Source organism: Triticum aestivum, chromosome 5D (assembly GCF_018294505.1).
Source record: "Triticum aestivum cultivar Chinese Spring chromosome 5D, IWGSC CS RefSeq v2.1, whole genome shotgun sequence".
Taxonomy (NCBI): Eukaryota; Viridiplantae; Streptophyta; class Magnoliopsida; order Poales; family Poaceae; genus Triticum; species Triticum aestivum.
Window position 1 is genome coordinate 31256743 of NC_057808.1, and position 12631 is coordinate 31269373.

A 12631-nucleotide genomic window follows, 5' to 3' on the forward strand; every position below is an offset into this window, starting at 1 on the left:
TCATGGGCCATACATGGGCCAGAAGTGAAAACGGGCTGGAATCATATTGGATGGCCCAGATGACGCTACTGGGCCTAATTCGGATAGGGCGTAACGGGCCTTGGGTTAGCGGGCTGTAAATGGGCTATATGCGAACAGGCCGTTAACAGGCTTTCCATGGGCCGGCCCGCCACCTTTTGACCAAGTCAAACGGGCCGGCCTTTTCACAGGAATGGGCCTCTGTTGGGCCGTGCCACATGTCGACGTATCATAGGCGCCTTCTGTCCAATGAGTGGATGACATCTGTCCCAACGATGAGCCGACACATGTTTCCTCCAGCCAATGATGATTTTACACGTGGAAAATCCCCATTGGTCGGGGTTGTTAACGGGTTATTGGATCCAAAACCCGACCCGATAGCTTAACGGCGTTCCGTTACGGTGGATGCCACGTGTCGGTCACCCTTGACGAAAGCACTTCTGTGACGCGCGATTTATCGTCATGGAAGTGGACACTTCCGTGATGATAATTTTGGTAATGTCATGGAACACTTCTACGACAGCAGAGGTATGACTATCTTGATTCTGTCATAAAATCGTCATGGATGTACATGCATGACAAAAAACACGACCTACTGTGACAAACACGTATCATCACGGAAGTGTATTTTTTTGTAGTGTTTCCATAACGTGTCTAACTCCTCTTGAAGTAGCCCCAGATACAAATTAATATTATTTCCTGGTTGTTTCGGCCCTTGAATAAGCATGCTCATGTGAATGTACTTCGACTTCATGCACAACCAGGGGGGAGGTTGTACATCCATACAAACACGGGCCATGTGCTATGGTTGGTGTTCTGGTTGCCAAACGGATTCATGCCATCGGTACACGCGCCGAGCACGATGTTCCTTGCATCACATTCGAAATACCGATAGAAGCTGTTCAACGCTCTCCGCTGGCTTCCATCCTTGACGTGTCTCAGCTTCGGATCATCTCCATCGTTGGGCTTCTTCCTCTTCGCGTGCCAGCGCATTAGCTTTGCTTCCTTGGGATCTACGAAATACCGCTGGAGACGGGGAGTGATCGGTAAGTACCATACAACTTTCTGGGGACATTTCTTCCCAGCCTTCTTGTATCGAGAAGCATTGCACACCGGACAGCTTGTTTTTTCGGCATGCTCCTTCCGATAAATTATGCAATCGTTGATGCATGCATGGTATCTAACGTGCGGCACATCAAGAGGGCACACGATCTTCTTGGCCTCATCAACACTAGTAGGACTTAGATTCCCCACGGGAAGAACATCCTTTAGGTACTTGAGATGCTCATCGAGGCTAGTGTCGGTCCATTTGTTTTTAGCCTTCGTCTTCAGGAGTTGGAGCGTGAAACTCAAGCGGGTCACCTCAGGATTGCAACCATCATACAATGGAGTGTTCAAGTCTACCACCAGTTGCTCCAGCTTAGCCTCCTCTCTAGAAGCAGCTCTCTTAGTACTCGTCTCCTTGCGAAGTAGTGCTTGAACATGAGGATCCCGCACGATTGAACTTAGTACCGACGAACTCTGCTGCGTGGAGTCCATGTCGTTCTCTCCGCCGCCATGTCCGGCCCCTTCTCCTCCGCCATGTCCGGCCCCTTCTCCGCCGCCATGTCCGGCCTCTTCCCCGCCGCCATTATCGATCATCTCTTCGTCTTACCCTGTGTCGTCATTGTCTGCCCTGTCGGCGTCCTCAACATCATCATCCTCATCTTCAATTATCCACCAAGTATAGCCATCCATGAAACCAGTCATGAGCAGGTGCGCTTCGACACGACCATCGTCATAGGGGTCGAGCCAAACTATTCCTTTGCATTTTCGACACAGACATAAAACCTCTGTCCGGTTATTTTCTTTCATGTCCTGCACCGCCGACCGCAACCACCTGTCCACCATCGTTCCACTAACCATCATGAACATCTGCACGGTAATAATAAACAAATTGATTATAAAAATGCGTGCGTGCATCAAAGTCATACAAAAATTCGGCATGACCTTCCCTAAAAATAGGACATATAGATCTAGAGTTTGCCCGGAATTCGCCGAAACGGAAATAAATTGACATTTCGGCAAAACATAGGCAACTAAAAAGCACAATTTGGCGTCAACTCATGCCACACACACAATTTTCATCATATTGCCCAATTATCATATCACACACATACACATATTTCCATTTTGCAAAAGCATGAAATTTTAATCACCTCTATCTCAAGATCGAGCACACGGTGCAGATGATGATATGTAGGGAGATCAAAAGTGCACAAAGCTCTTCTTGACAAAGATAGATCTAGTTAGGGGCAATAGGTCACTTAACTAAATGCTACATCTACCTAGCTAGCTAATTTGGGAGGAGACAACTTCAACTAGTGGAGGGGGAAGGAAAAAGAGAAAGGAGATGCATTAATGGAGGTGGTGTAGTTAGCTAGGAGTAATGAAGAGAGAGAAAGGTAGGTAGAAGAGGGAGAGTAATGGGGGGAGAAGTATTGAGGAAGAAGAAGAGTGAGAGAGGGAGGATGTGGGAGGTAGGGGAAAGGGAGGAGAGGAGATGGGGGAGGGGAGGACGGGTGTAAAGGTGGTGGGGTGCTGCGTCTTAGCAGTAGCGCGGGAGGAAAAACGCGCTACTGCTAAGAGCGTAGCAGCAGCGCCCTTTCGTCACACGCGCTACTGCTAAACAGGCCAACTGTGTGGACAATTTCAAAATTAGCAGCAGCGCGCTACTACTACTGAATTAGCAGTAGCGCGCATCGTGACACCGCGCTGCTGGTAAACTTAGGTTGATGGGTACTGTCGGTGGATTTTTGTAGCAGCACGGTTTAGACAACACGCGCTACTGCTAAATTTACATCAGTAGTGTGGTTTTCTTAACCTCGCTACTGCTAATTAGCAGTAGCGCCTCTTTTTGTGCCGCGCTGCTGCTAAGATTCTGTGTATAAGGTTTTCCCTAGTAGTGCTCTCTCATCTTCAAGAATCATATTGTGAAGGATAACACAGCATGTCATGATATTTTTCAAGGTTCTCTTATCCAAAAAAACGAGCAGGACCATGGACAATGGCAAACCTAGATTGCAAAACACCGAATGCTCTTTCAATGTCTTTCCGGGCTGCCTCTTGCACCCTTGCAAATTCACACGGTTTTTTAGTTTTGGGATCTTTGATGCTCTTCACAAATGTGCACCAAGGAGGGTATATACCATCTGCAAGATAGTACCCTTTTGTGTATTCATGCCCATTGATAGTGTAGTTGCAAGCAGGAGCATCACCACTAGCAAGCCTAGCAAACAAATGAGACCGTTGCAACACATTGATATCATTGAGAGTTCCCGGCATACCAAAGAAGCAATGCCAAATCCATAAATCCTCGGAAGCTACGGCTTCTAGCACAATTGTTGCATCACGAGACTTGCCACAATACATTCCTTGCCATGCCTTTGGGCAATTTTTCCAAGTCCAATGCATACAATCAATGCTACCTAGCATGCCAGGCCAACCTCTCCTCTCATTAGATGCCATCAATTTCTTTGTGTCATCCTCATTGGGTGCCCGAAGATACTCAGGACCAAACACACAGATGATCACTTTTGCAAATCTACGCACTGACTCAATTGTAGTATCTTCACCAATGCGAAGGTACTCATCGGCATAGTCAGCCGGAACGCCATATGCAATCACCCGCATAGCTGCGGAGATTTTTTGATATGCACTAAATCCCTTTAAGCCCGCATCATTTCTTCTTTGAGTAAAATACCGGCAATTTGCCTCACAAGCTTGCACAATTTTCAAAAAAAGGGATCGGCGCATTCGGTACCTTCTCCGGAAGAGGTGCGGTGGATATGTAGGATTCTCCGCGAAGTAGTCTTGCATCAACATCTCGTTACCAAGATGGCGATTATGAGGAATGCAAAGACGCCCAACGGTCGATCCTCGCCTCCTCTTCCGGTTCTCGTCTTCGTGCTCCTTCACGGCAAGTGCCATCACTAATGTCTGCTGCCGAAAGTTCGCAAGCATGGTCTCAACATCCGAGTCGTCCGAATCGGACGAATCGGAGAGCAAGAACTTCTCGCACGGGCTCAATTCCATCTACATGCATACCGGCACGTCAATCAACTATACCGCTCGCAAATATCACAAAACAAACACTAACCTGTGGCGGATGCGGCGGGTGATCCCGGGCGGTGACGAGGGGCGGGCTCGACGGTGGTCGATCCCCGGCGGCGAGGGGCGGCTCTTCTCGCCGGATCCGGGGGGTCGGTGCAGCGTATCGGCACGGGAGGGTGGGGGACGGCCCCGCGGCGCGATTCCACCCGCAGATTTGGCCGGAATCGCCGGCGGTGGACGGGCGAAAGCAAGGGCGGTCGGCGGCGGAAGGGGGTGGGGAAATGAGCGCGGGCTGAAATGTCCCTCCCGCCAACTGCTTCTCTCTGATGCAGGGCACCGCAGCGGCGAGGGGGAAACCCGCGTATTCGCGGGTTGGGGCCGAGATTTTGCCGCGCCCCTCAAAATGTTTTGCGGGCCGGGGCGGGATGCGGAGTCTGATCGGGCAGGTTTTTCCGCCGCTACCCACATTTTGACGGTTATTTTGCAGGTCGGGGCCGAATGCAGGGTCTGCTAGAGTTGCTCTAACAAGCCACCATCATCCCGTTGCAAGCTGCTGCCAAGCATGCTTCGTAGGCCCATCAGCCAGAGGAACTGAGCCGCAAAGGCGCCGGCACCACTGCGGGGCAAGTGCCATCTGCCCTCACAGTCGTGGCAGCGTGGCCATTTCCATAGGATTCCTTCGCCGCCGTCCAAGGCCGGCCGCCGCGCACCAGCCGGAGGCCTCCGCCACAAGATGCACGAGACAGGGAGACGAGGACCGACTGGCCGCCATCCGCCACGCGGGGCTTTGCCGCCGGCTTTCTCCGGCAGCGGCGGCTGTTAAGATGGAAGGAGAGGCGGGGGCGACGGCAATAGAACGATGCACCGTGACTCAAGGGAAACTTCGAGTACACGCAATTTGATATCCAAATAGAATCTAGAAACTTGCTGCTCATTATGATCATGGGTCGAATTTACAGCCCAATTCAAATTATATATAGCTACTTGTTCATATATAGTTTTGTCCTTTTTATGAAATTATATATAGTTTTGTCCTTTTATTTCTACTAGAGTTCTAGTTATGTAACAATTGTATTTGGATTAGAAACCTTGTGCCGTAGGAAAACTTGTGTCGATGTCGTGAACAATTTTCATAGTGACCTTCAAAAATCTTTTCCAGAAATCCGTTTTGGTACGGGAGTACCAGCTACCAAGAGTACGGGACTAAATTTCAAAAAAAAAAGGAGTACGGGACTATAAGAAGACAGACGCGCTGCCGTCACCTCCCCCAAAATCTGAATCGACTCAAGTGTCAAGTCACGGGTTGTCGGAAGAACTGCTTAGATCGAACGATGGCAGGTGTCGGCGAGGAAGATCGTTTCACGGGTTCTTGCGGAGGAGGTGGCGGCAGTGACCACGCCGGAGCGTCCTCTTCCTCCGATGGAGAACATGAAGGGGTCCTCCATGGAGGTGCCCGCATGTCTTGATGGGAAAGAGGATCTGGCTGTGTCAGGGACCATGCCGGTGCGTCCTGGTTCTGGTCGGAGGAACAAGAAGGAGTCTTCTTCCAAGGCTCGTAAGGTGGTGATGGCGGAGGCTTCCATTACCTCCAATCATCTTCCAGAGAAGAGGTATTCAAACAAGGGGTCCTCCATGGACAAGGAGCCGGTGATCATGCCGGCGGCGCGTCTTGATGGAAAAGTGGGCACTTGTGGTGACCTCAGCTGCACGGTGGGTCCTCATCCTCCGGTGAAGAACATGATGTCTTTGGAGATGATCGAAAGCATCCTGTCCTGGGAGAAGCCCGCCCCCTCGACTCAGACTCAGAGGACGAGGACGATGACTTCTTCAAAGAGCTGAACTACAGGATGGCCGACTTCCAACAGTATATCTGGAAGGAGATCAAGGAGAAGGGCTATGTGGAGGTCGCCGACAACTACGAGGAACAGGCGGCAGATATCAGACTTGAGGGGTACAAGCGGGCATACCGTACGGTGTTTGGCACCGATCCGCCGCCTGAGCTACCCAAGGACGCTTGAGCATCTCCGTCACGTGAGTTCTACTCAGTCCGAACAGGGGGAGGCTGGGAGGGCTTTGTTATTGTACTTAACGTCTAGGAGTCTATCTATTATTCTCTGTAGTAGCATTAGCTAAACCATCATAATTTAGTAGTACTATTTAAATGTCTGAGTATCTCATCTGTCTACCATGCAGTGCTTCGTACCTATGCGCTCATAATTTACAACTAGATCGGAATCGCGCCTTGGCGCGAGGGTGCCGGTCCCAATGTTTTGGTCAAGCAGGTAATGTTCAGTTAGTAGGAATCCAGATTTAGCATATGCATTCATACAGGACAACTACCGAGCGATCCATTAAATAGGGATTTCATAATCTGAAATATCAGTTACTGCATCAGTTAGTACATACCAGGAAAAAACATAAGAACGATACACTTCCTACCAAAACATATGTATCCTCTAAAATCAGAATTGACATGGACAAACAAAGGAATTGTTGACGAACAACACTTGGACGAAGCAAATCATTCTAAGCCTACAATTGATAAGATGGATGAGAACACATATGCCTGCCACGCAACTCTGTACCGGCCAGCCGCTGAGTGATGTATGTAAATAGGGATCTCACAATCCGCAACGATAGTTAGGAAAGATTTCATAAAGAAGAGCAAGGGTATTACTAATGGCAGGGGGCAAGCATTATTGGCTTCTTGGCAGTCGCTTAATATGTCAATCTTTTGATCGTCATCTTCAAACTCCTTACATTCTGGACATTTTCTCTTTTAAATCACTTGAATGGTCTTCAAATAGCATTGCCCACGAAGATATGCATCACTACCGCAAGCCACGCCGATGCATACACCACAAGGAGCAGCACCACATCCTCGTCCGTTCTGCGGTGTCGCGGTTGTGCCTGTCCTGCGAAGCGCCGAGGAGTGACGGCGACCTAGGTTAGGATCGGCAGCGGCACGAGCACCACGACAGTAAGAGAAATAGGGAAGGACAGGTGCACGAAAGAGGCGGGTCAAAGCAGCGAGGACGTACCTTGAGGACAGCGCTACCCGACCTCCTCCTCCTTGATGACGAGGAAGCACCAAGGGCAGCTTGATGCTTGCCGGTGGCCTCCCTGATGAATTGGAGCCGATCACTACGGGGTCAAAGGTGCAGCGCCTCATGCTTCTCCCGCTGAGCACCGACGAGAGGGGGGCCAGCTTGGGAGCGAAAGAGCCAGAAGTTGAATACATATAAGCAATCAACCAAGAAATGAGATGATATATGTGAATAATATACAAACAAGGAGATGCTATATAAATGACATGCGGCGCGCCTTGTCGTGCAGTGCTGGGGCAGATTGTTGTGCCTAAGCATGTGTGCCAGCTAGGCAAACTTAGCATGTTTACTGGCCGATGATAAAGCAGAAGCATTTATCCTGATTAATAACAATAGTAGTTGAGATGCATCCATTCAAGCCTTGCATAGTTTAGATCCATTACAACGTGTTTGTAGCGTTTTCCATGTACCTGATGGCTGGCACAACTGCAGAATCTTCAGCCACTTCCTCAATGGCAGAGCGAACACCGGTAATTGTCATCTGCAGTGGATTGATTTCATTAATCTGCACAGAGGTGTAGAAGAGCATGGTGACATTGTCTATGTCCTGTGAGTATTGCCTTCGACGGTAAATGGCGTCGGGTATGTTAAGCTGCACTAACAAGAGACTAAGCATCATTCTGGCTGGCACCCTTACAGTGGCTGGACCAATCTGTATCAGTTTTTATTAAGACAAATATACAATGTTTGGATCAATCTGCCGCATGACATGCTTTGGAATTAGAGTAGTAGACCCAGAATAAGAATATAGATACACGCACATGCAAATACAGTTTAGGGTCTCCTAACAAATACAATTTAGAACTATTCTATCTGATTGTTTTATTATTATTTTGGATGAACATGATATGTGCAGAGCGTAAAGCTACCAGGAAATAGAGCGGCGAAGTTTGACTAACCTGGACATCTGGATGGATTATTTTGTTAACTGACAATGTAGATCCAAGCGACGCTCGGTCGTAGATCTCGTGGTTATCCATAGTGGCCGTAAAATCTTCTCTAAAGAAGAAACGTGTTGAAATCCAAAGATCGTAGGCGAGAAAAACTGAAAAGAAAGTGCCTTTTCTTGGTGAAGTTCTTGTTGCCTGGAGTTTCGTGATAGAAGACGTCTCCTATTGCGCCGCCAAGTTCTGTTTGCACATAGTAGAAGGGAACCAGAAATATTATGTCAGCCTTGCTCGTTTTTTATAAGGCATGGAACGAAGAAACGTGCCTTTTACTGTTTCTATATGGTCCTACCTAGTCCCCTCGAGTTGAAAACAAAAGAAACACGCTCCAGGCCTTCGTATCAATATAGAGAAGTTGATCCTAGGTGTATAAATTACGAACGTTTGTTCTGCTACATCAAAATAGAAGGATCGGTATGGTCATGTAGTTGGAATTGTAAAGACAAATTTATAAGTATCTGCTGCTGATAAAAAAATTATAACAAGATTTGGTGAAATGTCAGTAGGCTCTTAGGATCAGGGCAGCAGTCTTCGCCGTCTAAAAGTCTCTTGTTTGTAATTACACAAAAATGGAGTTTCATTTGTTTGTAATTACACAAAAATGGAGTTTCCTTTGTTTTTCCACATACACAAAAATGGAGTTTCCTTTGTTTTTGTACATACACAAAAATGGAGTTTGCTAATGCAATCACATGTAGCAGAATTGTTCAATCAATGGACGGGAGGGAATGATATATACACTAAGCACCACAGGAGAGGTAAAAAACTGAAGGAAGAGGCAAAGATGGCCTTAACTTCATAGGAGAGGTAGACATGCATTTGCGGGGAGAGGAGCAGGGTAGCGGTCATCACCGTCGCCGGCAGGAGGTGTCTCCAGTGAGAAAAGACATGGAAGCAAGCTGGAGATTCGTGACTCAGCTACAATGAACTTCATTAAAATCATTTGAAGCATTCAATTGCCGCAATAGACCTAGAGGAAAATAGCCCAATTAGCTCACCCGCTCGCCAAAAATAAGAAATGGAGGGAAAGAAATCCAATAACACAAACCTACACTACAATGGGTGAGTGGATAAGAAGCATAAACATGTAGCAATACAATAAGCCTCTGAAGGAGACATGGCGGCTCAGCGGCGACGGCAAGAGAGGTGGGCCGATGGCTAGCATCCTCTTCAGTCTCAGCGTAGTACCTACAAAGAAATGTACCCCTTTAGAAATACCGAACCATTACAAATGCAGCCTCCCATAAAAATATAACCCTCTTCTAATAATAACAAAAATTCTGGTAAATACATATTTCATTAGCAAGAGAAGGGGCAACCTCTTTGTTTGTTGATAGCTTAGCAGGCTCCAAAAGCTGGGAAAACTCTTGTTGGTTGATAGCTTGTAAGTCACTAAAGGTAGCTTGAGGTCCCCACACAAAAAAGAAGTCATCTGAGATCACATAAGAGACATAATATAAATTTCAAATATTTACAAATAAAGTCGCAGTTTGGTTTGGTCTGTTCCCTTGAAAGAAAAATGTAATGCCCATCTCGGCATTAGTACTACAAATCCATCTTTCAACAATTAAGTACAAAATAATATATTCAACTATGTGAGCATAGTTCTCAGGAAGAATACTTGCTGTGTGGGATGGATCAGTGGGTAAGAAACAGAACAAATAATATTAAGATAACTATGATGCATCACTACAGGAATCAGCTACTTTGCCATCTGCCACGGCAGACGGTAAAGGCAGGAACGGCGGACGGCAAAGGTCTTTGTCGTCTGCCGCGGACGGCAAATAGCTCCGGCAAAGTAAGGATCGGCAAAGAGCTACTTTGCCGTCTGCTTTTTGCGGCTGACGGCAAAGGGTCCTTTGCCGTCAGTAGCTGACGGCAAAGAAAGCAGACGGCAATAATTACGCTGTTAGTCCGTTAGGTGGCTAATGGCAGCCTTTGCCGTCCGCCGCTGACGGCAAAATTTGTCCGACCTTTGTCGTCTGCCGAATGACGTCAGCTGGACGTCACTACACGACAGGCCTTTGCCGTCCGCGGCTGTAGGCAAAGTTGTTTACTCTTTGCCGTCAGCCACTGTAGGCAAAACCTTTGCCGTCCGCCGCTATAGGCAAACTAGCCAAATTGGTCAGCTGCCAGGAGGCACAGGTGGCCGCCGCGTGGCTGCTTTGCCGTCCGCGGCTGTTGGCAAAGGTGCCTTTGCCGTCCGCGGCTGTCGGCAAAGGTGGCTTTGCCATCAGTGGCCGGCGGCAAAGATCCTGCTTTGCCTCTTTTTTTTCTTTTTTTTAATGCAACAATTTTGACAGCAAATATATATGACATATATATATATATATATATATATATATATATATTTAGGGTTCCATCAAGTTCACAAGACATTCAATCAAGTTGCATTAAGTTCCATCAAGTTCCATCAAGTACACAAGACATTCATACATAGGAAGTTCCATCAAGTTGCACATAAACATTGTTCCATCCATACATATTACAATGCAAAGTTTCATCAAGATAGCAAGTTCCATCATAGCAAGCTTGAAGAATACTTGAAGAGAATGAAAGAAAAAACAAGCACTCCATCATAGCAAGCTAGCTTCCGTGAAGTGAATGAAATCTGCAAAATGGCAAATAAGAAAGTTAGAAAAAGGTGACTAGAAGAAGAAGACTAGAACAATAAGTATATGTCATTTATGAGCTAATTTAGGTGAAATGGATCATATATGAGCTAACTAAGTTGAAATTGGTCGTTTATGAGCTAACTAAGGTGAAATGGATCATTTATGAGCTAACTTAGGTGAAATGGATCGTTTATGAGCTAACTAAGGTGAAATGGATCATTTATGAGCTAACTTAGGTAAAAAGCATCATTTTAGAGCTAACCTAGGTGTGATGGGTCATTTTGGAGCTAACCTAGGTAAAATGAATCGTTTGTGAGCTAACTTAGGTGAAATGGATCATTTATGAGCTAATCTAGGTAAAATGGGTCATTTTAGAGCCAACTTGGGTAAAATGCATCATTTTAGAGCTAACCTAGGTAAGATGGGTCATTTTGGAGCTAACCTAGGTAAAATGGGTCGTTTTAAAGCTAACGTAGGTAAAATGGATCATTTAGGAGCTAATCTAGGTAAAATGGGTCATTTTAGAGCTAACTTGGATAAAATGGATCATTTATAAGCTAACTAAGGTAAAATGGGTCATTTTAGAGCTAACTTAGGTAAAATGGATGGTTTATGAGCTAACTAAGCTAATTATGCAATTTTTGACATAAGTAAGCTAAGTACAGATCGTTTTAGAGCTAACTTAGGTAAAATGGATGGTTTTGGAGGTCAGTAAGCTTATTAAGTCATTTTGGAGGAAAAGAAGCTAACTCTAGGTCATTATGGTAAGCATATTCGAGGAAATAAAGCTAAGTCTAGGTCTTTATGCATTTGTTAAGCAAAACACTAGAGAAACTTACCGTGATCATGGAGGTGTAGGAGCGGGCTGGCTCGTGCCGGTAGCTGGAGAAGGATCGTGCGATGCTTGTCTAGAGTTAAGCTGCACCAAAGATCATTTCCAATGTATCGTTAGCATGATGACACTCAAATGTTAAGACTAGCAAGTAATGTCCATTCAAATTAAACTCACCGTGGTCCCAGGAGCAATCACTGGCATCGGCGGAGCGGTCTGACCATACTTCTCGCACACAGACTGCACATTTGGTTTTGACAACTCAGTCATACTAGTTAGTAATGAGACAAACACTACATGAATGTTTTGGCTAATCTGCAGAAGAAACTTACCACAAGGAGCTCGTACATGGCCCTTGCTTGCATGTCATTCCGTGCCCTCTCCTCCTCCAACATCTTTGTCGTTCTCTCCTCCAACTCCCGCTGCCTCTCCGCCGCCTCCGCCAGAAGTTTCTCCGTTCTATCTCTCTCCCTCTGTATAGCAGCCTGCAACACCACCCCTTGGTTTTTGTGAACCATTCAGCGCTCCATTTGTTCTGACCAGTGTGACCGGTATACATCCACGCACGATCACTCATCTTGACTTTCAGAGCTACTGGACACACAACAAATATATATATAATTCACCATGTATATATTCATCAGTTGATCTACTTTGTCAATTTTATTACGTCCATGCAACATACACTCTAATAGGTAATGATAGGTCCTAATCCCACCCGAATATGTGTAGATTGGGTTCATTTTCCCATGCTATGCTCCGGATCCGGCGCAAAATTTTCGGCAGCACCTCCCCGCTGTTCTCCTGATACACGTCTCTGCAATAAACAGAGAGGATGTGTACCCAGAGAACAACAGGGGAGGCACTGACGAAATTTATGCGTCGGATCCGGAGCAAAGCATATGGGAAAACGAACCCAATCTACACATACTCGGGCTGTCCATGGATAGCGTTGGACAATTCGAAAGAATCAAGGTTATAAATATGCAAATGCATGCATATTTATAACTATAACGCTTT